General features: G+C 43.1%; 1 long non-coding RNA gene across 1 annotated transcript; it reads right to left on the bottom strand.

Annotated features, from left to right (window-relative positions):
- Positions 1-1,309: 1,309 nt before the first annotated feature.
- On the bottom strand, positions 1,310-25,282 carry LOC137141471 (uncharacterized). Its single transcript, XR_010916651.1, has 3 exons — positions 25,181-25,282; positions 2,261-2,426; positions 1,310-1,476 (listed from the first exon to the last, which is right to left on the bottom strand). It is a non-coding gene; the product is annotated as an uncharacterized lncRNA (long non-coding RNA).
- Between the last annotated feature and the right edge of the window lie 1,101 nt (positions 25,283-26,383).

Raw genomic sequence — 26,383 nt, 5'->3', positions numbered from 1 at the left:
TTAAGTCCCATTTACTTCAATGAAGCAGAATCTTGCACCTATTCACCAGGATTGGAGGATGAGGACAGCAGAAGCTGCACTTTGCAACAGACCCAGAGCAAGATATATAGCTGAGGTTAGTCCTGCTTTGAGCAGGGGCTTTGACTAGATGACCTCTGAGGTCCCTTCCAACTCTAATATTCTATTCTAAGATTTAAGTAAGGAGCGTACCAAACAGTCTGGAAGGGGGAGTTAATCCTCCCTGAATATCTGCTCAGATGCATAAAATAAGGGCAAATATACCACTTAATACAGAAAGCAGCAGTTCATAATGTGATGGACTGTAAGCTTTCTGGGGAAGGGGCATGTTTCCCTATCATGTGGGCAGAGTCTAGCACCTTGTAGGCACAACTGCATTACAAACAAGTACTAACAAAATAATTCTGTGGGGTGTGAAAAGAAAAAGAAAAGAAAAATCAGGTATCAAATATGTCTCCTTCATGGTAACCATACAAAATTCATGGCTTCATCTCTGTCCCTGTATATCACTATTTAGCTTAACAAAGAGAAGGTTAAGAGGTGACTTGATTACAGTCTGTAAGTACCTATGGGGAACAAATATTTTAATAGGCTCTTCAATTTAACAGAGAAAGGTATAACACGAACCAATGACTGGAAGTTGAAGCTTGACCTCCGGACTGGAAATAAAGTGTACATTTTTAAGAGTGAGTAATTAACCATTGAAACAATTTACCAAGGGTCACACTGGATTCTTCACTGACAATTTATAAATCAGGATTGGATATTCTTTTAAAAGAAGAGCTCTAGGAATTATTGTGGTGAAGTTCTATGGCCTGTGCTATACAGTAGATCAGACTAGATGATCACAATGGCCTTTTCTGTCTTTGGAATCTATGAATCTAGGCCTCATTTCTCTATTGAACACCAAGTTCTTGGCTGTGCCAACAGTATCCATGGTACTGTGCTACAAGACTTGAGATTTGGAAGCAGCCCTGAAGTACTGAAAATCCTTGCAATAACGTGAATCTCCTGAGTAGATATGCAACTAGTATGGTTTGGGTGTAGTATGAAAGAGGTAGAATGGACTGTGAAAGTTATTCTAAGGAATCTTTGGGTACGATATAACAGGTTCTTCGAATATACTGCACATTCAGTCAGAATTATTGGCACTTCCTCATAGATAATAAAATTAACTGTCATTAATATTTAATTAGTAATAGCACATTTAAACTGTATATTTCCAGGTGGGGGTTTACTGTCAGAAATCTCAACCTCTGAAATGAAAGAGCTGACAAGACACAATGCACTAATGTTGTATTAATATTCACATATTTGAAAATATATTGAATTTCCACTTTTCATAATTATTTTATTTCTTTGTTCTCATCTATGACAGGATTTCAGATAACACCTTCCATATTATAATGTTGTTAATTTCATCCGCGGACTGGTCAATTACCCATATGCAAGATAAGCCTGTGTGAAATAAAAATTGTCATTGCTAAATAAATTTCCATTATTTGCAGTTCATGACAGATTAAATTGTGTGTCTGCATTTGGAAATTCTCCAAGTATTCTATGTAAAAACAATAAAAACTAGAAAAGTTGCTAATTTTCAGACACAGGTTGTCTTGCTTTTGTTTTCAATCATATTTAATACATAACCAACTAGGAGTATTTTCCACCTATTACTTGAAATTGTACCTTAGGACATAAATTACATATATATATATTTTTAATTTCAAATGCTACCTCTTAAACTGAAATAAAATTGAACTGCAAGGGAGGAGGAGATGATTCAGGGAATTTGTAACAATGAAATAAATGTGCTTGCTGTAGTTAACAGGCACTTAAACCACACATAAGAGGAAATCAGGATTAGAACCTTGGCCCTGTAATTGCTAGATAGGAGGCTTCTGCCACTTGAGCTAAAGGAGACCCTTTTTGGCAGCTCCTAGTAGTATTTTACTTATTCTCTCTCTGGGCCAACCACTGAAGAGCAATATTAGATACTCAGCCGACGCACCATAACAGATTTCAAAGCCTTTCACCTGTAGATTATTGGTTCTAATGTGAATACTGTGAATTTCCAAACAAGTCAGAAAAAGCAGGCCTGGTTATGGCAGTCTCTCTCCTCACAGGTTATAAACAGTATGATTACCCACAGTTAAGTTACTGCACCACCCTTTCTAAGTAAGCATGTTATTCTTAAGGGGAAAGCATTACAGAGAAAACATAATAAAAGAACCTATTAGCTTACCAGAGATCACCTCAGCTCCAACAAGGGCGCTGGTAGGAATCAGTCCTTCAAACCCCAGCAAGGAGTTTTCCTGTGGTCACACGTTCATAACTTTCGCTCAGAACAAGAGCTGCCAGGAATCTGAGAGTCACTCCTCTATACAGTTTGAGTCTTTGATCTTGGGACCCTAGGAAAGGATAAGGAGCAGACAAAAGTCCTCTCCTCAGGGCAAATCCTCAAAAGGCCAAGTTCTTGCATATATTTGCACACACCTCCCTCTAAAGGGTATATTTGTACACACCTCCCCCTAAAGATTTCCTGGGAAACCCACCTAACTTTGTTTGTCCCATAAATTTATTCTGGTCTGGAACCTTGTTTCAAATAGTCCTTTGAAGCTCATAACACTTACCAGGGTTTACACTGATCACATTTATCATAGTAGTTACATACAGTTCCACAATAATACATTACTGTGATGGGGTCCCTAGGGTGCAACCTGGACTGTGGGACTCCTGAGCACGCCAAATGCACCAACCTGGGCTGCCTCTGACATGGTAATGCCGATATCAGACTACAAACCTCTGACAGACACTGCACTCACACAGCCATCCACAGGCAGGGACACATCCAGCTGAGTTACATGAATGATTTTCCAATACAAGGGCTCCAGGCAGTTCCCCCAGCTCCAGCCCTACACCCCAGGACAGTATCATCTTACACTGCTCAAAGCTTCCCTGGGCAGTGCAAGTTCATTAGCTTGCCACTCCTTAAGTGTGAAGTAGACACACAATTGCCTTTGTAAGCTGAGCTGAGATTTCCTAAGCACTTCAGCCAAAACACACTGTTTTAGGTAAAATATAAAACAGGTTTATTAAACTACAGAAAGATAGATTTTAAGTGGTAGGCATAAAGGTCAGAGTTAATTACCTTAAGAAAATAAAAGAGTAAACACGCAGTCTAAATTCTACAAACTAAGCAGGATTTGAATCAAGCAGTATCTCACCCTGACAGATGGTACAGGCAGGTTACAGTTCCTCAAGACAGCAACTGGACCCTTTATCCAGCCTGGAACCAAACTCCCTCAAGTCAGTTTTTTTCCCTCTTCCAGGTGTTGAGATTGGGAGAGGGGGGAAGGGGAAGGGAGGAGAGAGAGAGGCCAATTGAGGATGTCACGGTCTCTCTTTATACCTTCTTCCAGCTTGCTAGAAAGATCCTTGCTGTGACGTGGAGGTCAGGCCGTCCCCATTGGACAGGCAGTCTCCATTGCCTACATGCTCTCTCTGAGAAGTCTCTGGGATAGCTGTTGGAGAATGGATTCCATTTTAATGGGCCATCAGCACATGTCTGGCTGGTCCTTTGTTGCCACTGAAAGGCTGACTGTGGGCATCTCCCAACCTCATTTCAGTAACGCATACTGCAATATGCTTCACATACAACGATAGCATATACAATCCAACGGGATATTAATGTTCAACAGATCAAGACTTAAAATGATACCCCAGAAGGCATATTTTGTACAAAACATATCATAATCATATCACAGTGGTGAATATGGGATTTCCAGGGTTCTACATAGAGGTACAGCGTGTCACACATACACTTTGCATTTTTCATACAAATAGACTCCAAAGCTATTTCAACTTTTAATTCAGTTCTTGCATCTGACGAAGTGGGTTGCAGCCCATGAAAGCTTATGCCTGCAGAAATAAAATGTGTTAGTGCTTAAAGTGCTACAGGACTCTCGTTGTTAATTCAATAAGGTTTTTCAAGGAGATTGCAGGAAATTGCCATATCTGACAGAACAGCCCTGAGGTTTAACTCTGTGTAATGTTTTCTAAAAAGTCCCAAAAAGACAGAACTCTGGCCTCTGATTCAGCAAAGGTGCTGGAAGAAGGGGAGTGTAATAGAACTCTATGTGGCATTACCTCAGCATCCCCTAACTTGTTACAATAGGGACTAGCTAGCATATTTTTTGCTAAAGACAATTGTGGTTTACTAATCTCTTAGAATTATTTGAAGGTGTCAATAGTGTAGTGGATAAAGGAGAACCAGAAAACATAATTCATTTAAATTTCCATCTGGCCTTAGACAAGGTCCCATGCAAGAGGCTATTGAAGAAGGTAAGTCATCCTAGCGTGAGAGAGAGAAAGTATTGTCATGGATGAAAATCTGGCTTGGAGAAAGGAGATAAAGAATAGGATTAAATGGCCAATTTTCCATTATGACAGAAGGTTAATAGTGGGTCATCAAGGTTCTGTATGAGGTCCCATGTTACTTATTGTATATATTAATTATCTGGAAATAGGGGCGAGCAGTGAGTTAACAGAATTAGTTAAGAGAATTGAGTTAGTGACTCAAAGTTGTTTAGGTTAGCCTACGCCAGAGAGGATTGCAAGGAACTACAGAGACACCCAAACAAGCTACATGGGCAATGTGATGGCAAAGAAAATTAAAGGCTGACCATGAAAGTTTCAAAAGAGTTCAAATTGTCAAAAGTGCTAAGCATGTTGGTGCTGAACACACACTGAGGAGCCTAAATAGAACACGAGCGCTTCTGAAAATCTTGCCCCATGTCCTTGAGTTCTCTGCAGTGATGCTTTGAGATCCCTACAGTAGGAAAGAACAGAGACTGGGCTGGCTAGCGAGACGGGTGGATGTGCCAAATGTTTAATACGCATTATATCCCCCCTCCTGCCCAGAATATCTTAGGAAGAATATAAGAACTACCCTGGAGGCAGCCCTGGGTAAAGCTGCACTGCCAGGGTGTTGAGACAGGGATGCAGCCAATGGTTAGTGCTGGTGCAGCAGCACAGGGCTTCTGTGCTGATTTCTGGCCGCCAGGGATCTCTGGGGATTCACTGGGTGAGAGCCACAAAGCCCTGCCCCCCTAACTAAGCCATGCAGGAGGAGGAACTCTGCCAAGGTATCCGCATGGGTATACTTAGCATTGCCTTCATCACCCTCAGAAGTATTGATCTGTGCCTATACTCTGTCCTCAAACAAGGTCTGGTGCAATACCTGCAACTATCAGATCAACTGCTATCTAATTTCATTGCCTATTTTAAGTCTCTTAAGGAGTGGCACTGATTTGACTGCTTTCTAGTCACCAGGAATCTCTTTTAAGCTGATTAGGTTGGACAAATGTCAATTTTGCATGAGCCCTCCCCCCTCCAGAAGGGGGCACATAAGATGTCACAGTCCTCATCTGACACTTTCCTCATGACAAAAGGAAAAGCTAAGTGACAAGCTTCAGATTCCTGCTCTAAGACAGAGCGAGCATGTGGCTCTATTACAATCCCCATCTGTGATAATTTAGGGCCCAATTCTGCAAGTGCTCCCAATGATTTAATGGGACTAAGGATGGCAGAAAGAACCCAGGACAATACAGGCCACTTTCTGCCTCCCATACTCATCTTGAGTAGGGCCATACTCAGAATAATCTCATTGAATTAAAATGGTATTCATCATGATTTTGAAAAATCATGGATTTTAAAATATAATCAATGGGAGTTATGTGCCCAAATACCTCTGAGAATCAGTGCAGAAGAATAAAAGTGGTGAGGCACATGCTCATTACCTTGCTTGTTTTACCGGGATACAGGGTCTGGTTACAGAGAACAGCCCTTGCTCTTCAGATAATTCCTCCACAAGCAAGCAGGCAGATCTTTGGTTTCATCTCCTCCCCCACTTTCTGGTCAGAGTATGCTGCACCCTTTCAAGGGCAGCAGTAACTTCTTAGGGCGCTGGGGAAGGACTAATATTGAGCCACAGTTCCTTCTTGGGGCAGAATTGTTCCATACTGCCCTTTTGCTTTGGATTATACCTACAAGTTAAATCTGCCTTCATGCAAACATTATTTAAACGTCATGTGTCCCTTGTTCAGTATAGAAGGCAGAGACTGTAATAACTCTGGAGACTTTAAGACATTTTTCATATTCCCCGTGCCCCCTCCATAGAGAATGTGAGTCTGTTACAGCCCCCAACTACAGTGTGGGGTTTTTTTAACTGAGGTGGTAGAGACTCATGCTTTTAGCTATGATGGTCACCAGTTCAATCCCCATTGTTGGCCAAGATGGTGGAGGTCACACCTATTGGCTCAAACAAATACCAGGCAGTCTGCATAAGAGTGACAGAATGAAGCTCTGAGGCCATCCCGGGTAGCACCTCTGACAGCAATGTGAATAAGGAGCCACTGAAACACAAGAATGGGAGAATCTGGCTCTACAATTTCAGTCATACAAAGGGTTGGACTTGAAACTCTTATGCAAGTAAAAACAATGAAAGTCCTGTAGCACCTTAAAGACTAACAAATTTCTGCAGGCATAAGCTTTCGTGGGCTGCAACCCACTTCGTCAGATGCATGAAGTGGAAACCACAGATAGGAGATGTGTATATATATACACAATGGGGAGGACAAGTGCTAACAAAGTAAATATAGTTAGGGTAGATGAGGCCTATTCACAACCATTGATTAGAAGGTGTCAACAATGACAATTACTTCTTGTAATGAGATAACTATTCCAAATCCCTATTCAGACCCAGTCTGATTGTGTCAAGTTTACATATGAGTTCTAGCTCTGCAGTTTCTCGCTGAAGTCTGTTTTTGAAGTTTTTTTTGGTAGAAGTATGGCAACTTTCAAGTCAGCTTCAGAGTGTCCTTGGAGATTGAAGTGCTCTCCGACTGGCTTATGGATGTTACCATTTTTTAGGTCTGATGTGTGTCCATTTATTCTTTTGCGTAGTGACAGACCGGTTTGGCCAATGTACATGGCAGAGTGGCATTGCTGGCACATGATGGCATATATTACATTAGTAGATGTGCAGGTGAATGAGCTCCTGATGGTGTGGCTGATGTGGTTATGGCCTGTGATGGTGTCACTAGAGTCGATGTGCGGGCAGAGCTGGCAACGGGGTTTTTCACAGGGATAGGTTCCTGGGTTAGTGTTCTTGTTTTATGCTATACAGTTGCTGGTGAGTATTTGCTTCAGGTTGGGGGGCTGTGTGTAAGCAAGGATAGGTCTGTCTCCCATGGCTTGAGTGAGTGAGGGATCCTGTATCAATCTCTCCTATGAAAGAGACCTAGTTCCTAATCTAAGAAGTGTATAAAAGAATGACAAAAACATTGGACAAACAATTCACCATGCAAATCACAAGTGAACTAGGAAAAAGGTGTCAAGTAGCACAGCAAAGACCAAAAAAGAATCCCAGATCAAGGTTAGGGCTGTTTCTCCTCATGAGTAGCCTCAGTGATTTAAGATGGACAGAGACTTCTCATTTGCCACCTCACGTTGAATACGAGGACCTTACTGTCCCAGTAATCACTGATGTTGCCGTTGGCACCGACGTCCAATTTCATATCAGCAGAGATTCAGCTCTTTATGTCATTGTATGTGGGCATGATGCAAACACCATTTTCCAGCATCGTGATGTCAGCTCAAAACAACTGCGATAAAATTATAGAATGGAAGGTCCCAAACCAAAGGAAATATTATAACCTGTGAATGTGCCCTTCTAGGGGCAGCATCTGGGGTTCCCCTCTGAGGCCTTCTTAGAGGGGGACTGGTCCTCCTGGCTCTCCCCTGCCAGGAAACAGCCTAATCCTTCACCCCGGCCCATAGGCAAGGCAGGCGAGCCAACAGTCCTTCACCCCGGCCCGTAGGCAGGGCGGGCGAGCCAACAGTCTAGCGTCTGGGACGGTAAGGAGGGCAAGGTTCTCCCAGAGTGGCGCAGGAAGAGGGGAGGGGGATGCATCTCCACTGCATCCCAGCCCAGGGCCCTAACAGTGGCAGAGGCACCTGCCACAACACACCAACCAGGTTGCCCCAGACTCAGCCACTGTTTAGGGCTGTCCCTGGGCTTCTTCCTCCCCATACTCCCAAGTACCTGATTCCTCCAGGTTGCTGGGGTGTGGTAGTCCCATCAGGCCCTCCTCAACCACCAGCAGTAGCTCCAGCAACTCCAGGGGTTCCTCCTCAGAGGGTAGCTCCTCTGGCCCCCAGGCAGGGCTGGTAGGTTCTCCAGGTCCCAGCTCTGTACTGCTCAGGTCTATCCTCCTCCTGTTCCCAGGCAACAGGTGACTCAGGTGGGCTCCCCTCCAACTCCCAGGCAGTGGGTGACTCAGGTGGCCTCTCTACCAGTCCCCAGTCTGGGGTTAAGACAGGCTACTCCCCCTCAGCATGGGCCTCAGGCCTGGCTCTAGCTTAGCCCCTCTAGCAAGAGGGCAGTATCCTTCTCCCTCAGCCATCCCCCCCGGACTGAGCTTGCAGGCCGGGGGGTTTTAAAGGCCTGGCCCCGCCTCTCTGCTTCCAGTCAGGTGGTGTCTGTCTGGCTTTTAAAGGCCTGGCCCCACCTCCTTGCTTACAGCCAGGTGATCTCCTTCTAGGCTCTAGCAGCCAGGGTAGGTTTGGTTCTCCCTCTAGGTCCCTCTCAGAGGGGAACCACCCCTCCCAGCTACATAACCAAAGTATGGGACAAACTTTCTCTGCTTGACTTAATGAGACTGTATTGGTAATGCATAATGCTCCTGTGTGCATGTCTGGTTATTATTGAATGGGTATTCAGTTGAAAAAAAAGTGAAAGGAACAGGCTGTTATGTAATACGTGATAGTATAAGGTATCATTGTTCAAGGTAAAGGTCAAACACCCATAATAAACTCTGAAATTATAAATCAATCCAAAGGAAAGAAAATATCCCATCTTGTTATCTGGACCAGCAAGTGGTCTCACAGATTATTTATTACATTAATACTAGGTATTTTAATTATGTGCACTTAATGCACACCCCAGTTGTTTTAAAAAATTTATATTAAAATATAGTAAAATGTACTGTTTCTCAGAGGTAGCGGTCTTCTGCTCCATACTGGTGGATAAAGCTTTAGCCTATGAGCAACAGGTTGGAGAAATGGCTAGCATAGGCATAACAATTGTTTGTTTAGTTTATGGTGAATAGATCTTAGAATCACCACACTCCTAAAGGATTTAAAACTAGAAAAAACTCCTAATTTTATTAGAGACAAAAAGTTATGAAATTGATATTGCGCCAGATGTTCTCTGAAACTGGAGCAGGATGGAATTAAATGTCTTGCTATTTGCAAGAAAATCTCTCTTAATATTATGCAAAGCTTGGGATTTGTGACAATGCACCCTGGTCAGAACTCTAGTTATTTAAGCGGGAATTGTACTGTGTCTATTTCCCTTTATGTATTATTCACTGCTTTTTTACTAGTGTTTGATCCTGATTGATTGGCTTCTGTCCATTCAGTAAGTCAGCTTGAAGAAGACATTTTCAAGGAATGACTAAATTTGTCTCCGTGGTGGTATATCAGGTGGTATATCCAAATGTGGAGATCCTTGCATACTGCCTGTTGCTCTGTAAATGGCTACCTGCATGTGTGCAGCTGCAATGTGTCTGAGGTAATCACTCCTGCAAGTTGCTAGATGGAGAGGTATTCCAACCAATTACAGAGTTGGTTGGAAAGACTGACTGCCATCTCGTCATACCTGGTGCATTAACAAAATGGAGCACACCATCGGAAAGAATAACTTATAGTGTGACTGGACAGTATTGCACAGCAACTAATCGAAGAGTACAATTATGAGAAATTGGATGTCCTGTCACTTTTCCAAACTTTTGTTATAACACCTTCGTTAAGAACTATAGTTGCCTAAACTGTTGTTACTGCAGTTCCTGTTTGCAATAGCATCACAAAAATTGGGTCATGGCTAACGAATATGGTGTCAGGATAATCATCATAATTATCACTCCAACAAAGGGGTGGCTGTTGACCCCTGATCTGGGCTTGGAAGCCCTATAGTTTGGGGTAAAATAATAATGAAGTTATTGAAGCTGTAACAGCAAGTAAAAGAACCAAATATATGTACTAAAAATAGGCTTGGCTATAGGCCTTAAGTATTAAGGGTTTAGAGTGAGGCCTAGAAATTAGTTGTATATATTTTGTGATATAATTTAGTGATGCATTTAGTGATACATAGATCACAAAAGAACACATGGTAGCATCTTAGGGGCTTTTCGCAAGAAGAGCTAACCACATTGATGTATCAAAACTATTGGGAAAGGGACTGACATGAACGAGTGGATTAACTGTCAAATATAATGATGGTTAACCAAAATACTACATATGGACAACTGGAACCCTAAAATTGATCTCCCAGAATACAAAATATGAACAGGGGCTGAGAGTTGATCAGATATAGTCCGGTGTGGCATGTAGAGGAATGGAAAAAGTTGTACAAAAGGTTGTCAGATCCGTGTCTGGTTGGGATACCAGGGATCACCAAATGGCAGAAGCCTGAGTACGAACAAGCCCTCTTAGTTTTTCTTCTATGTTTGCTGTTATCAGTTTCTATAAGGATGTAAGTATGTCAACATTGGGGAATTGCTTTTCATCTTGTACCAGCCTAAGGCTCTAAGTGTGCATGGTCTCAGAGGTGTTTTGTTGTACGTGTCTGCTTTGATAGAATTATACTTATGCTTGGATTTGATTCTATTTGTGTTTCACCAATCTCATAATTTGCAAGAACAAAGAACCTATTACCTGTGACTGGTGCACTTTGCACCCTAAACTTAGCCAAGCTACATACTGAAGAGGCAGATATGAGAGAGTACAGGATGGAGCTGCAGGAGAGAAACCCAAGACATTGACTGAAGACTCCATGTTTGATCCATCTGAAAGAGATGAGGCAGTAGTTTGGAGGGGCAGGTGGAGATCAAGGGTTGACTTTGAAGAAGAGGGGAGACTGGAGCATGTGTATGCTCAGAGCAGAAAGAACCAGAGGAGAGTGATCAGGTGAGAGGGAATGATGATGGAGTTATGGGAAGTCAAGAGGCAGGATAAAATGGGGTCACTGAAGCGAGTTGAGTAGGAGCAAGTGAGTAACCTCAGTGTTGAGGAAGAATGTTTCTAGTTTACCTTTTGCTTGTAAAAAGGAAAGGAGAGTCCAGTGGTTAGAGCACTAGCCTAGGACTTGGGCTCAATTCCCTGCTCTGCCACACACTTCCTGTGACACCTTGGGCAAGTCATTTAGCCTCTCTGTGCCTCAGTTCCCAATGGGGATAAAAGCCCTGCCCTACTTCACAGGGGTGTTCTGATATAAAATAATTAAAGGTTGCGAAGCACTGTGAGATCTGCTGCTGAAAAGTCATTATTATTATTTTGGAAATTAGATTCCTCTCGTCAACATATGGCTTCAACCCAGATCCTCAGCTAGTGTAAATCAGCATGACTCCATTGACTTCAAAATTGCTGGTGGGGTAGACCAGTTGGGGATCTGACCCAGCAGCACCGTAATCTTTCTTTGTAACTTCCCTCAGTAGTTGGGCAATCAGTAACCCCTTAAGTGCCTGCAAGAATATTTTTCTTCATGTCCTGCCCTCAGCAGCTGGGTGGTGTCACTGTAAACAGCAGTTACTTTGCATCCTAGTGATAGCAGTGGCAATTTGTGAGTGAAGTAATTCCTACGTAATTGGTCCTGCTGGTACAGTGCCTTGGAATCCTGTGACAATAGGCGGTATAGTCAAGTACTGTAATTCCTGTACATTACAGTGCATGGGACCAGTGCTGTAGCCTATGGCTGTATTGTCTACAGCATCCAACAAGCTACAGGGGTGCTGCTCTACTAATTGTTGTGAAACCAGGGGGCATTAAATATGTCCATACTATGCTTATGGTCCACGCTACGTCCATGATGGTGTATGTATTTTATGCAAAATTATAATTCCAGCGAGGCATTTTATTAGAGATATTAAATGTTAATACATCTTCCATCTACAAAATAGACCACATAGGCTTTAAAGTGCTTTGTAATTCCATTATTACAAGCCCATTTCAAACTGAGGCCAAAAGTTTCAAACTTGAATGCCTAAAGTTCGATATCAAAATAAATGGCCCTCATTTTGAGAGGTCCTGAGGACCGACCGCCCCTTCTGACCTCACCTAACTTCATTGGGAGTTGTGCATCTGAGAAAATCAGGCTACTTATTTTGTTGCCTAAATAAGGATTTCAATGCCTGATTATAGGCATCCAACTCTAAAAGTTTTAGCCTGTCACCATGAGGCATTTCACTCATTACTTAAACATGCCTTCAGTGTGGGAGAGGTGTGCTGGAGGACTGATGCTCCCACTAGTAAAACTGCCTTGGAGTTTTCCAAACATTATAGATGACAATTTTTCTAATACAAAATGTATTAAACCCTACTTGGGGTAATTCTACAGTAGACCTCATTTTGGCAGACAAATAAACTCATTTCTGAGCTAAAAATTAGATGATCTGAGGTCTGGAAAACATGCCTTGCAGGAAGCTTAATCCTTTAGCTTAACAAAGAGAAGGTTAAGTGGTGACTTGATCACAGTCTATCACTACATACATGGGTAGGAGATTTCTGATATTAGAGGACACTTAAATCTAGCAGGCAAAGCCATGAGAGCCTCTGGTTGGAAGCTGAAGCAAGACAAATTCCAAGCAGAAATAAGGTGTCTATTTTTAATAATTAAGGGTTTTTGTTTTTATTGACACAGAGGGTAATTAACCACTGCCACAATTCGCCAAAGGCTGTGATGGATTTCTCCATTATTTGAAGTCTTTAAAGAACGGATGTCTTTCCAAAAGATATTCTCTAGCTCAACCAAATGTTATGGAGTTGATACTGGCCTTAAAAATCAACAAAACTCAAATATTTGTGGAGTAGATAGGGGCAGACAAGCAGATCACCAGGATCCAGGACATTGCACAACTGTGAGGAGAAAGGAAACGTTAGCCAATGACTTGGGGCAGGCACCTGATTTTACAGAAGAAAACCAAAACCCAACCACCAGTCTCTGTTATGTCCACACAGAGCAAGATAGGACATTGGTAAGGTCTCAACTGAAGTTTTCCAGTGATGTTTGATCCAGATGTCTGCAAAACACTGAAGGCTACTTTGTTTTCAGTGTTATGAAATACTAAAAGTAGATTTTTAAATAAACCTTTTCTGGGGACTCGAGAGCTCTATTTATTTTAGCAGTGTCATCACCTCAGCTGGCATAAATTGGTGCAAATTGACTTAAATGGAACTGCTGTGCTGATTTATACTTGCTGAGGATTTGGACTCAGTCCTTATTTCTTTCATTCCTCCTGATTTTTTTTTTTTTTTTTTTTGAAGTATGTGATCTGGAGCAATCAGAAAATAAATACTTAAAGGCAGAATATACCTTAAAGCAGAAGTACCTGCAGAAGTACATTAGTATTTTCTAGCCTGCAGTTGTAATTGTTTTCCTAGCTATGTTTTCTTTCCTGCACTGGAAACTGAAGAGTCAATTTAGAAAAAAAAAGCAATTCAAATCTCATTTATTTGACTGTGACAAGCTCATCTGCCCAGATCGCCATTGGCCATAGCTTTTCCATGTCCTTGTTAAATCAGAAACACAATAACAAAAAAGCATAACATTTACTGTGAGCATTTCCTGCCCTAGAGCACTTGATTAAAAACACCCCCACAGGTGAATGCCTGTTCCATACCATGGGTGCAGGCGGCAGGTGGGGCTGCGTAGAAGCTCTTGGATTCAGTGCCTCTGGTAGAGGTCCAAGATGTCACTAGACATCAGATGTCAAACTTCAAAAAGTTCTCTCATTGGATACTTTCATCTTCCCAAGGCTCTACCACTGGCTAGTGCTCTGGTTAAGTCACTCTTTGTCTACAGCCACAATACAATGCTACTGACAAACATGAGTTCATTATGATATATTGATATGCAATCTTGTTGTTTCATTAAATTCTTGCTGAAGAAATGGCATGTGCAGTAGTGTTGGTAAGAAGAGTAGGTGCAGTTCGGTCAAAGGTACACTGTCAACTGAAAAAGTAATAAACTACAAACAAATGACTAAACAGTAGTTTCAGATACTATACCTGGCCCTGAGTCCCAGATTGTTTTTTGTGGTTTTATAAATCACACTTTTCCTGTTTTAAAAGATATTTTTCTTTATTGCCAGAACTAGAATTGGGTCAGATTGCCCACCAGCTGGGGGGCAATCCTGTACTTGTTTGATGCTGCCATCTTTTTCTCCACAATCTCAGTTTTGTTTTGTTTTTTATTAAAGAAAATAAGACTAACTGTTATGGCTTCCAAGAAAGTGAACTGAGTGCAAGTGGTGCAGTGGGATATGCCTGAGTTTGCATAGAGCCTGGAACAATAGCTCTGGTAGGTGTGATCTGCCCCAGTCCCTAACTCAGATGCTCAGTGATGCTAATCTAAATGTCCGCATTGTGAACTATTTCACTGCTGATTAGAAGAATCACAGTACTATTGTTTGTACAATCAACTGAGAGTGCCTCTCATTTTGGTGTCATGAATGACTGGTGCATAGGAGCATGCCCCCCTCTTCTCCTATGTCACTTCTGGAGTAAAAGAGCAGAAAGGAAAAGTGCAGCCCACTGAGGGGGACACCGGAGTCCCATCAACCTGGAGCCTCTCTCATAGAGCCCAGTGGGGAATCCAGCCCCCTCCTCCAAAATATTCCGGATCATCCCACATCTCCTCTTGTGATGGATAGCGACCAGGCTCTAAAGAGTCACTGGCTCTATTGGCAACTGTTCCTTTTTCTTTGGGATCCTGTCTACAGACACTGGAAGGCATCATTGCATCCGTTACATTTTCAAGCAAGAATAAAGCCACACATTTATATTGCTTTTGCTGAATATATCTACACCCTTTTGTGGGGAAAAGCACGGTTAAATCACTTTCCCCATCTTGGCCCAAATGTGGCTCACTCTTGGGGCTGGGTTATTTTTACTCTCGCTTATATCTACTTATAACCATCTGTACACATCTTTTTTTGGTACAGCAGTCTCAAATATGCACCATCAGCAACACTATTAGGAATTCACACGGGTAGGAAACAGGACAAAAATGGATCTGGAAAGCGGAGGCCCAGAAACCTCTAGAGAAGCCAGTTCTGAATTAAGAACTAAAATGTTTCCTGATTCTTAATAATAATACCCTAAATGTACATGAAGAAGATCAGTGTTACAAAAGGAGACACCAAAGTGCTTTATTGATTGAATTTATTTAATGATTTCATAAAAGCTGCACTGAGAGTTAGACTTGTGACCTGGAGAGTTAGAGTTTAGGCCTAACCCTCAGCAAGTGGTGAAGCACAAGCTGTGTCACTACAGGAATAGTCCTAAGAAGCATTGTTCCTCTCATTCACCCTTCTGAGGCACAGCTCCCTTCCCGCTTCTCCCTTTCCTCTGGGGATGGGGGAAGTGGTCATCTGCTGCAGGCCTATACCAGCAGTAAATTACGGCATCCCTGACGCCTGTTCAGCTATTATTAATTCTATATCACTGCATCTCCTAAGAGCTCCAGTTATGAACCAGGTCTCCACTGTGAGAGGTATTGTATAAACAGAACAAAAAGATGGTCCCTGTGCAAAAGAGTCTTAGTGTAAGAGACGAGACAACAGTGGATACAGACAAAAAAAGAGATGGGGGAGTACAAGAAAACAACAAAGCAGTACTAGTCAGCATGAGGGGCCATGGTCTCAGCCCACCAGCTGCTTAACCATTAGCAAGTTTTGGATATGCATCACAGTGAAGGAGAGGTTTGAAGAAGGGATCTGAAGAATGAGGAGGATGTGGTGCATGGATGTTCCCAGGAAGCTGGTCCCACGTGGGTGGGGCACTATGGGAGAAAACATGAAAGTGCTTGTTTGGAAATTAATCTCAGATGTTTGTCCTATTAGAAGGACAGTGCCAAGGTTCTGCCCATACTGTTAACCGGTTTTAAGGGGGCAACCCCTTGAACCCCAACAATTACCAGGCAAGAGGCAAATTGTGCTCTGTTCGGAAGAGTTTATTACAATTCTGCAGAGTTGGAGAGAACACCGTCAGAAAGTCGGAGTCTCTGCCAAAAGCAGGAAATACATAAGATTATATAGGCTGTCTCCTACCGAGCTCACAATCTTAGACTTTTACCAAATAAGGTCATTAAGCCTGTTTGTAGCCATTTCATTGGCGGCTGAAACAAGGGCTTTTTAAACAGGTTGCTCTATATCTTTATTTCGACAGACGTTTTAGTAAATGGCGGCGGTGGCACATGCGCAGAGCAGATGCATCCTGAATGAACCAAACTTTTTTTATTCTTTATTTACAATTCCCCCCTTTTCTTTTATACCAACCTTTGGTTCATTCATTTGTATCATTAAGCATTGGTATGACTTTATATTGTATTTCTGGACTTCTGATCACCATTTGGGTCGCTTGGGGCATTGCGGCTTGCACAGCGGAACTTATCATATTTCTTATAAGCGGAATAATACAAGGCATAATCATTAAACCTAGTAAAATAAAACAAAAGAAAAACAAAGCTTGTTTCCAGTTATTAAAAATTCCCCCAACCATCCGGTGGAGTCTAGCATTCCAGTCCATGTTTGTACTGGTACATGGGCCAGTTCTTTCATTCAGCCTGTGATTTCAGCAATTATTTCTTGGGTATCTCCTATTTCAAGACAACAATTTGTGAGGTTAAATTTCCCACACACTCCCCCTTCTGCTGCCAAAAGGTAATCCAGGGCTAACCGATTTTGATAAACAGCGTTCTTGATCTTAGTATTTTGCTTAGCCAACACTAACAGGGCCTGCTGATTTTCTCTTGTGAGCAGTTCTACCACTGCCTGTAGTCTAATTAGTCGGTTTAATAGGTAAATGGGGGTTCTGTAACCATAAGACCCATCTTGGGCCCAGGATGCAGGATCATAATAAGCAATTATTCTTTCTGGGGGCCATTCATCATCTTTCCAGGTTCCTATTTTTTTTCCTTTTTTTCCCTTTTTTTCCTTTTTATTAGGACTGGTTGTCCCAAATCCACTCCTTTGGATAATGGTATCATAAAGAAGGAGGGTCGTAGATGTCCCAAAAAGCATGTACCTGTCCAATTGGGACTTAGGTGTGAATAAGCTGTTTTTCCACAGATCCAATAAAGCCCAGGGGGTGCACTTCCTTTTTTAGCACGGTACCATTATGCCAAATTGTTTTTACGATCTTGGTTAAGTTTTCCCAGGGGTTGACAGAATTGTTTCCCAATGTAGAATTTCCCCATGTACCGTATTGAGACCCATTAATGATTTTAACAAATTTACAATTAGAGTCCCCTAAAATCATAGGGTTATTTACACCATGCTCTGTATGTTGGACACAATTCTCCCCTATCAAATTGTTGGTAAGCTCCCATCTGGAAAGTATGATGTGAGGAGGATATTTTGAGGCATTATAGGGAGCGGTCTGATTCCATTCTAGGACCTCCCAAGGCCATTGGTCCCCCCTTAAAGTCCCCCCACAAATATAACAATTTGTCACATTCATGCTCACGGCAATAGTGTGGGCTAATTCCACAAAAAGGTTCACTGTTCGTGGAGTGAGTACATGCTCCCATGTGTCTGCCTCTATTTTCTTCCAGAAGGCCTGATACATCCTTTTATCCTCCCCTACTACTCCCTCTTTTATTTGAATGATATACAGCAGGACACCTGGATCAGATCCCTTTCCATCTATCAATATACCAAAAGCTTTATTCCACCAATCCTGACTGTCCCAATCTTGAGGTTTAAGAATAGTAAAGTTAACAGGATTGCATTCATGAGACTTGCAGTCCGATTTTCCCACTCCTTTTTCTAGTTTGGCGGTTGTACCTGAGGTTTGCCATGTTGCCCATTTTACGCAAGACCAATAGGGCACGTAATACCAATCATCAGCCTCACAGCCAGACCACCAGTTTCCACTATATCCCATATACTTATGTTCCAACATATAACTCCTTTCCCAATTTAATCCTCCACACTTATCGGGGCCATAGCTCATAGCTTTACAAGCATCGAAAGCTAAAGAAATGGGTTGGTTGTCTTGCCGGAGACCCCTAGTCAACAAGGGGCCATTTTTACTTCCCGCCCTAACTTCTATCCAAATTCTCTCGGGGTCCTCTTTAGGATCATAACACACCTTTTTGCTTCCTTCAGTGCATACCTGATAGGAAACAGAATCGAATTTACACGTCTCAGTCGTTCCTGAGCATTTGTAAACGGTTTTGTATATTAAAGTATGAACCTCATGACTTCCCTGTCTAGTGACAGTGGTGCATGGACAAGAGTTGTTATTACCTGTGGCGCGACCAAATAGGAAAAACAGTATAAATGCAAAGGATACCAAAGGGGGTACCGATTGTGATGTGTTCACCTGTGTATGAACATTGCTTCCCATTTTTCCTCGTCGGAGTCTCTTTCGAGTGGCGCTTTGGGAGGCAAGCAGGGGTGCTGTTTCAGGCACTTCCAGCAGGTCTGGTTCTGTAGATGAATCGCTTTTCGGAGCCATCCCACCGGAACTTCTTCTGACAGTTCGGCTCCCTCCTGATTCATCCTCCACCGCCGAGCTTTTCCCTGCTGCCGAATCCATCGGCACCCTTCTGTTAAATTTAGATAATCGACCGCACCACTGGTAAGGACAAGTCTTATGCACCAAACACTGGTAGGGTTAAAAGGGGTTAGGTCCTAATAGGGGATCAATCAAAACTTTTAAGCAAACCTCCTTTCTTTTTCTGAACCTGAACTTCCTACTCCCAACCTCTTGTAAGCGAAACAGGGAGAGAACAACGAGTAACCTGACAGTTATAAAATAGACATGGAGACCCCCTAGAGGGCTAGAACCCTAAACATTAGGAACCCGTTTCAACACAGTCTTAAGTTCGTTGCTGGGTTGAGGAGTAGCCTCCCACCGGTCTTCAGGGTCTGCAGCGTGCTTAGCCCGTATATGATGAGTCCATCCAGCTTCTCTGGTTCTGATAGCTGTCTCAGTGGTTAACAGAATCTGATAGGGACCCAACCATCGAAGCGCCAGCGGTTCTGTTTTCCACGCCTTAATATACGCCCACTGACCAGGCTGGAAGGAATGGACTGGAGCTTCAAGAGGCACTCTTTGAACCACCAAACTCTGTTCCCTGTTTTTGGATATAATAGAAAAGAGTGCCAGCAAATGTTTTTTTAAATATGCATCTTTGAACAAATCCAAGTTAGGGTTTACACTTTTAGGACTGACATCCCACTGCCCCATCCCATACAAGCATTCGAAAGGAGTCAATCCCGACCTCTGCTTCTGGACGTATGGGGTATTGACTTCGATAGACCGGTACCTCTGTCTTTAGGTGTATTTTAACGGGCACTATCCGCAATAACCCTGGGTTTCCAGGTCTGGCCCATACGTTAGGGTCAAGTTTCTCCTCATCTTCCGCTCTCAAGGGAGCCAACCGGACTGTACAAGTCTGGTTTTTAATAGTAATGGTTAAGCCCAATTTTCCCATAAGGTCCCTCCCTAGAAGATTCACTCCTGATCCTGGAATCCAAAGAAACTCGTGAAGTATATTACCTTGGTTCCCTGGCTGGGAAACAAAAAGGGGTTTTAAAATTGGCACCGACGTCACCCTATTCTCTACCCCTGTTATTTTACAGAATGCCCCGGAAAACGGAGGCTCCCCGGTCCAGACGGACTCAACCAGACTGGAACGGGTGGCTCCTGAGTCTACCAAAAATTCTACCTCTTTTAGTAAGTTGCCCACCTTTAGGGTTAACATGGGCTCGGAAAAGGTGGGTCTTTTTACCAGACAGCCCTGACCCCCTAGTCAACATCTTCAAAACAGGCAGCCTGCCTTACAAGTTCTTCAGCCTCCTTTCCTTTCCTTAGGGCACATTCTCTTTTCCAGTGTCCCTTCTGTTTACAGAAAGCACAGACATCCCTGGGCAATGGACCCCTCTGGTCCATACCCCTACCTTGTCCCTGTTGCTGGGACTTCCAACCTTCCCTAGACCTTTCAGCATCCCTTAACTCCTTCCTTTCATCCCATTCTCCTTTGGCCGGTCCTCTTTTCCAGTTAGGTGGGAATTGCCTTCTCGGAGGTCCCTGATTTTGGTGAGACAGAACCTGTTGGACTGTCTGTACCATTAACTTAGTTTTCTTCTTTTCTTTTTCCTCGTCCCTCCTCAATACCACTTTCTGAGCTTCATTCAATAGTTCCTCGAGTGGTTTAAGCATTAATCCATCAAATTTCTGCAACTTAACTCTGATATCTGGATAACTTCCTGCCACAAATTGAAGTTTCAGTATTGCAATATTTGCCGGAGCTTCCGGATCTAATCCAGTATATTGTCGCATGCTTTTCTTTATGCGTTCTAAATATTCTACAGGACTCTCATCTTTTCCTTGTGGCTGTCCAAAAGCTTTTGTCATACTTATGTTAGTAGGGATTATCTGTTGGAATGCCTGTAACATATAGCGTCGATAAGTTTCACAGGCGATCCTCCCTGCCTGAGCTTGGAAGTCCCATTGAGCCGGTGTCTCCTCCGGGAAAGCCTCCTGAGCTTGTGCCTCAGTCCTGCCCGCAACTTCATCTCTCCATATACTTCTGGCCTGAGTTAATGCCTGATTAGTATAGGTGGTCCCAGCCAATTGGCGGCAAATGTATAAAAATTCAGTAGGGCTGTAAATAGACGGCCCCAAAGCATCCCGAAGACCTTGTACAAACCCTAAAGGGTCCTCAGTAAGGCTTGGAATCTGCCCTTTTATTATCCTGAGATCACTACTTGTTAAAGGTACTTCCACGTATCCCAAACCGTCACCCATAGGTACCTGCCGCAAGGGTCGGAGGAGTTGTGAGGACCCCCCTGGTCCTGTTTCCTCCTCGTCCTTGTTCGGAGCGGTAGGTCCAACCTTATTATGTTTCCGTCCCCTGAAATCCTGCAACTCCCAACCATATTGCTCTATTTGTAAATTCTGAAGTTCCCGTTCTAATCTTTTACCCTGCTTTTCGCCTTTCTCCTCTTCTAGATTATAAGGCGGAGGTAGTTCTCCCCCCATATTGTTTCCTCCCGCTGCCTGATCCTCCCTATCATCCTGACCTGATAAGGATCGCTGCCGAAGAAGAGGGGATTGTGTTTGGGGTTGGGCTGGCTGTTGCGGTGGTGGAGGTTGTGCCTGAGGGGTAACCCTAGACAAGAATTCGAGAGGATCAAATTTTGACATTTCTACTTCCCCTATTTTCTCCCTTAATTGTTCTCTACTTACGGCCATAGTCACCCCATCACAAAACTTAAGTATAAACCACATCCAGGAGTCTACATAACTAGACCTAGGAGGTTGTTTCTGATATTCTGCATCAACCCTCTTTATTTCCTCAAAGTCACAAGATCCGAACTTTGGCCATCGTGGCTGAATGTGAAATTCTGGCCACACCGTGGTACACAACCGTACCATCTCCCCAGGCGTCTGAAATTCCTGCGTCTTAACCTGTTCCCAATGGAGAAGTAGTCGCGCAAGCGGACTATTCCCTGGAATTCCTAGTTCCAATGACCCATTCGGAACCTGGGCGTCCCCAACGGAATCCCCCTGTTTCTTCTTGCCTTTGCCATTTCCTTTGGCTACCTTAGACGTCTTGTTTCCCATCCCTTATGAGTTAAAACAGGCCACAACGGATAAGGGTTGTGCGAAAGAGGTAAGGGGTCCTCAGTCGCGGACACAAAAGGAAAACTTCACTCACTCTAGTCTGACTCCCGGTCCCGGACGTTCACGGCCACCGAGGAGAACTGCAGACTCATTCACTCTCCGAACACACGACAATGTCCCACCCACTGTTTGACGAGATTTCGAACACTCCCACACTTACCGATAAGCTTAATACTTCGCAAAATAGACCGGCCGTTTCTTCCGTGGAGCGCCTCAAGATGGGTTCTTGGGAACGAGGTGTCAGGCAGCAACCGGGATACCGGCCGTTTCAACAAGAACGGGGGCCCTCCGATTTCGCGAGTCACTTACCCGTCCACCTCGAGCCCAACGGACACACACACAGCCCGGCCCAAAAGGGCAATTGACATCCCACTTCTGACACCAGAAATTGTTAACCGGTTTTAAGGGGGCAACCCCTTGAACCCCAACAATTACCAGGCAAGAGGCAAATTGTGCTCTGTTCGGAAGAGTTTATTACAATTCTGCAGAGTTGGAGAGAACACCGTCAGAAAGTCGGAGTCTCTGCCAAAAGCAGGAAATACATAAGATTATATAGGCTGTCTCCTACCGAGCTCACAATCTTAGACTTTTACCAAATAAGGTCATTAAGCCTGTTTGTAGCCATTTCATTGGCGGCTGAAACAAGGGCTTTTTAAACAGGTTGCTCTATATCTTTATTTCGACAGACGTTTTAGTAAATGGCGGCGGTGGCACATGCGCAGAGCAGATGCATCCTGAATAAACCAAACTTTTTTTATTCTTTATTTACAATACCTTGCCCACCTGTTCTGGCTGGAGAACAGCAGGTGTGTAATACTCACTGGCTCCTGCACTCCCAGGCCAAATGTCCACGTAGAGTGTACAGGTGTAAAAAAGCTTCTTTTACATTTTACAACGTAAAATCTGGGCCTGCAGTCCATGTTAGTGTCTGTCACAGAGAACTCCAGAGTTAACTGCAAACCAAAAGTCTGCTCAACAATTTTGGTCCAGATTCTAACCTCAGCACCACCAGTGCAAATCCAGAGCATCTCCAGTGCCAGTGGAATTACTACAGATTTTTATTGGTGTTACTGAGATAAAGATCTGGTTCTGTGAGTATAAGACACTGAACTGATTGCTTCTATTTGCTAGATATAGAAACATACCTTGTCATCTTACTCTTTATTAAGAGCTACTAGGTAAAATGTTTGAAGTTGGAGCAATAATAATATCTAGCTGTTATACAGCACTTTTTCACTGTAGATCTCAAAATGTTTGACCAAGGAAGGATTATTATCCTTATTTTAGAAATGGGAAACTGAGGCACAGAGAGGGGAAGTGACTTGCTCAAGGTCATCCAGCAGGCCAGTGGCAGAGCGAGGAATAGAAGCCAGAACTCCTGAGTTCCCATGCAGTGATCCAGCCACTAGACCACACTGTGAGACTGCAAAGCAGGCGACAAGAGATAGTAGAATATCTGTTTGAAGGGGTCTCTGTAGGAAAGCTCTCGATCAGCAGTTTGTGAGAATCAAATAATCTTCAAAAATATTTTTCATTATTAATTTCCTAAAAATCTTCTGATCAGATTGCTTTGAACCACAGAAAGGTTGAGTGGTTTTTTAACCCCTCCCCTTTAAACACTTTTTTTTCTCTCCAGTGAATCTTAATGTTTCATGAAAGGGACGGCATCTCAGGGTTCTCCTCTACCCTACATCTTGTGGGGTCACTGACTTTTGTGCAAAGTAAAGTAGGTAGGTGTAAAATGTTAACAAATCAGTATTCCCCAAACTCACCTCAGTGAGAGAGTTTTCTCAGTTTAGACTTGGTTTGCACAGGAGAGTATGAGACAGTGGAGAATGAAGCTTTGTCTGCCCAACAGTTCTACTACTTTAACTAAACTGGTATCATTAAAGCATTACAACCCTCCTAGTGTGGCCACAGTTATACTGGAATAAATATGCTTATGCTGATATAATCTATTCCCCTATGGAAAAGGGAATAACCTATGCGGACGTGAGGCACCTTTATACTTGTCTAACTGCAGCCGCACGAGGGGTTGTACCAGTATAATTACAATCATTTAAAAAAAAAATCCCACCCCAAAGCAATATAGTTATACCAATACAAACACTGTGTGTAAACCAGGCTTTCGATTCCTTGGCCGCAGTTCACCACTACCTTGCATCTTGTGCAGTCATTTTTAACTGGGCAAAGTGAGCATGATTAACAACATACATATTCATTATATAAGAAGATGTAGTGACTAATTAGTTATTAATATTATGCATTATTAGTAATCATTATTATAAAGGGGGTCCCTGGTTTATAGGTCACTGCATCTCCTAGTCTAAGTCCTATAAGGGGCAGGAAGCTCCTCTCAACTGGAAGAGATCCCCTAATACAGTAGCCAGGTTATGGGATAGCGCTCTCTAACAACTATGCGACTAAGGAAGAGACTTCAATCCCTAGCATGTTGTTGTAGGGAATCCTGGGGGTCTCCAGCTACCATACTAGGGATCATGGTACATCTGGGTCTCTGAACTGATACCTGAGGGATTCCTTTTTCCTGATGCACTGTTGCTGGGAATGGGCACATCCTGTTCCCTCCCACCACCAAAGCCACTTTACCAGGCCCCTACCTGGATACTCTGCAGCCTCTCCCTCGAGGTCTAATGGGAAATAGAGCTGATATTTTTCTCTGCCCATTCACTGCCCAGCTATGCATCTTTCACAGATTATCTAAAAAGGCCTTTCTGATGCTTCTATGTCAATGACTCTGTACATGTAAATAACCTGTTTGCCTTTCATCCAAGAATGCTTTTGGTCAACATGGTTCATATTTGTTTTCCCGGACTCTAGTATACAATCGCATTTCCTCCTACTAGCATCTCTCTCACTAGACAAACCTGCTTTAAGGTAGAAAGTTCCACTTTCCCACAGTTTCCCTAGAGGAATAACAAATCACCTTCATCTCCTTATAACTGCAGTTCAAGTTCAGAGATTAGAAAGCTTTTCCTTGTACCTATAACCCCAGGGCTCCCAGTGGTAAGAGATCGGTCAGAGGTGACAAAGTCATTCTTGCCAATGAGTTACTGAGTGGTCACTAGTCTGTCTATTCTAAGAACAGGTGAACAGAATAAGAACTGGTCCAAATCTCAGTCCTTCCTGCTTAATGCATCAAATAGTCTTTCACACACCAGAAGAGAGCTTCCTAGCTTTGAAGATACAAAGATTTAAAGTCATACTGCTCCTGAGTTTAATATCTAATTTAGTCCTCGACTAGTGCTGAAAAGTCCTGCTAGACTGAAGACCCAAAGTAGCCCTGACATAGTTTTAACAGGTGCTGTTTTTCCCACTGCTATGAAGCAGTTTCTAGTCCTGTCATGTTGTTCAATACCTGAACATTCAATTTGCATAATTCACTTACCTTCTTGCATTTTCTCCTACTCAAATTCCAAGGTGATTTTGGTGGCTGTTCTAACCAAAAATTGTTAGCAATGGGTACTAGCATGCTTGTTACACACACCTGGTATTAGGGACAGAGCAGAAAATCACTGCTGAAGCAGGTGCTTGAAGGGATTCTATGGGCTAATTCCTCAGCTGGTTTTAATCTGAGTAATTCCAACTCTACTGATTTCAATAGAGCTGTGCTGATTTCTGCCAGGTGAAGGTCTGACACTGTGTTCATTTGATTGTTCTTGTGACCTAAAAATAAATAAATGCATGAATTAAAACCTCTGATTGAAATATCTTTGGCCTTTGTGGAAGTTCATTCAAGATCTGGATCTGAACTTTATTAAGTTGCTGCTTCTAATTTAAATGAAAATCCAGTTATTTTTTCAATTTTTTCAATATGTTTTCTATGTTGCTGGATGGTTTTCAACCAATGATGAAGTATATTCGCATTTAAGTGAGAACTTTGCCCCTTTCTGCTGATCTTCTCTTCCTTTGCCTTAGTTACAACACAGAATTTAGACCCTTGGGCCCAGATCCACAAAGGTACTTAGGTACCTAAACCCCAAACTTTAGGCACCATTATGATCCACAAAACCAGCTGCTACCTAACCTGGTAGGCACCTAAACTAACTTGGTGTCAGGGCTGCCCGGAGGGACAAAAGAGGCACTTTTCCCTGAGCCCCCTGTTTGAGAGGGCCCCAAACTGAGTGGTGTTATGAGCTAGTGCACAGAGTCACGGTACCACTCAGGTTTGGTCCAGCCACAGAGGGCCAAAACTGCGTCACACTGCACCCTTGTGCACAAAATCGCAACAGCTAGAGCAGGGGCTGGCCCAGCCCCATGGGGCAGAAGTCACTGCCGTGAGGTAAGTACAAGTTTCTCCAGCACCCCTGGGGCCTCCCCTCAGTGTTTTTGTATCCTTGGTATTTTTCAAGGGTGAGGGTTTCAGATTTTGCACTAGGCTCCCAAAAATGTCTGTGCGGCCCAGCTTGGTGCCCAAATTTTTGCTGTAAAAGTCCCTTAGGCGCCTATGCTTCTTCTCTGGGCATGTGTGCTGCTGCCTCACTCTAAGCATCCAGGCACCTATCTCCTGCCTTAGCCCCAAACTGGGGAAGATAGATACTCCTTTGCCTAACTCACCCATGGGGCCTGATCACTGGCCACTTACCAGATC

This window comes from Emydura macquarii, unplaced genomic scaffold (assembly GCF_026122565.2).
Source record: "Emydura macquarii macquarii isolate MOO-44397 ecotype Brisbane River unplaced genomic scaffold, CSIRO-AGI_Emac_v2 contig_369, whole genome shotgun sequence".
NCBI classification, from domain to species: domain Eukaryota; kingdom Metazoa; phylum Chordata; order Testudines; family Chelidae; genus Emydura; species Emydura macquarii.
Note: the sequence above shows the minus strand (reverse complement) of the source record. Positions and strands in the feature narration are given on the sequence as shown.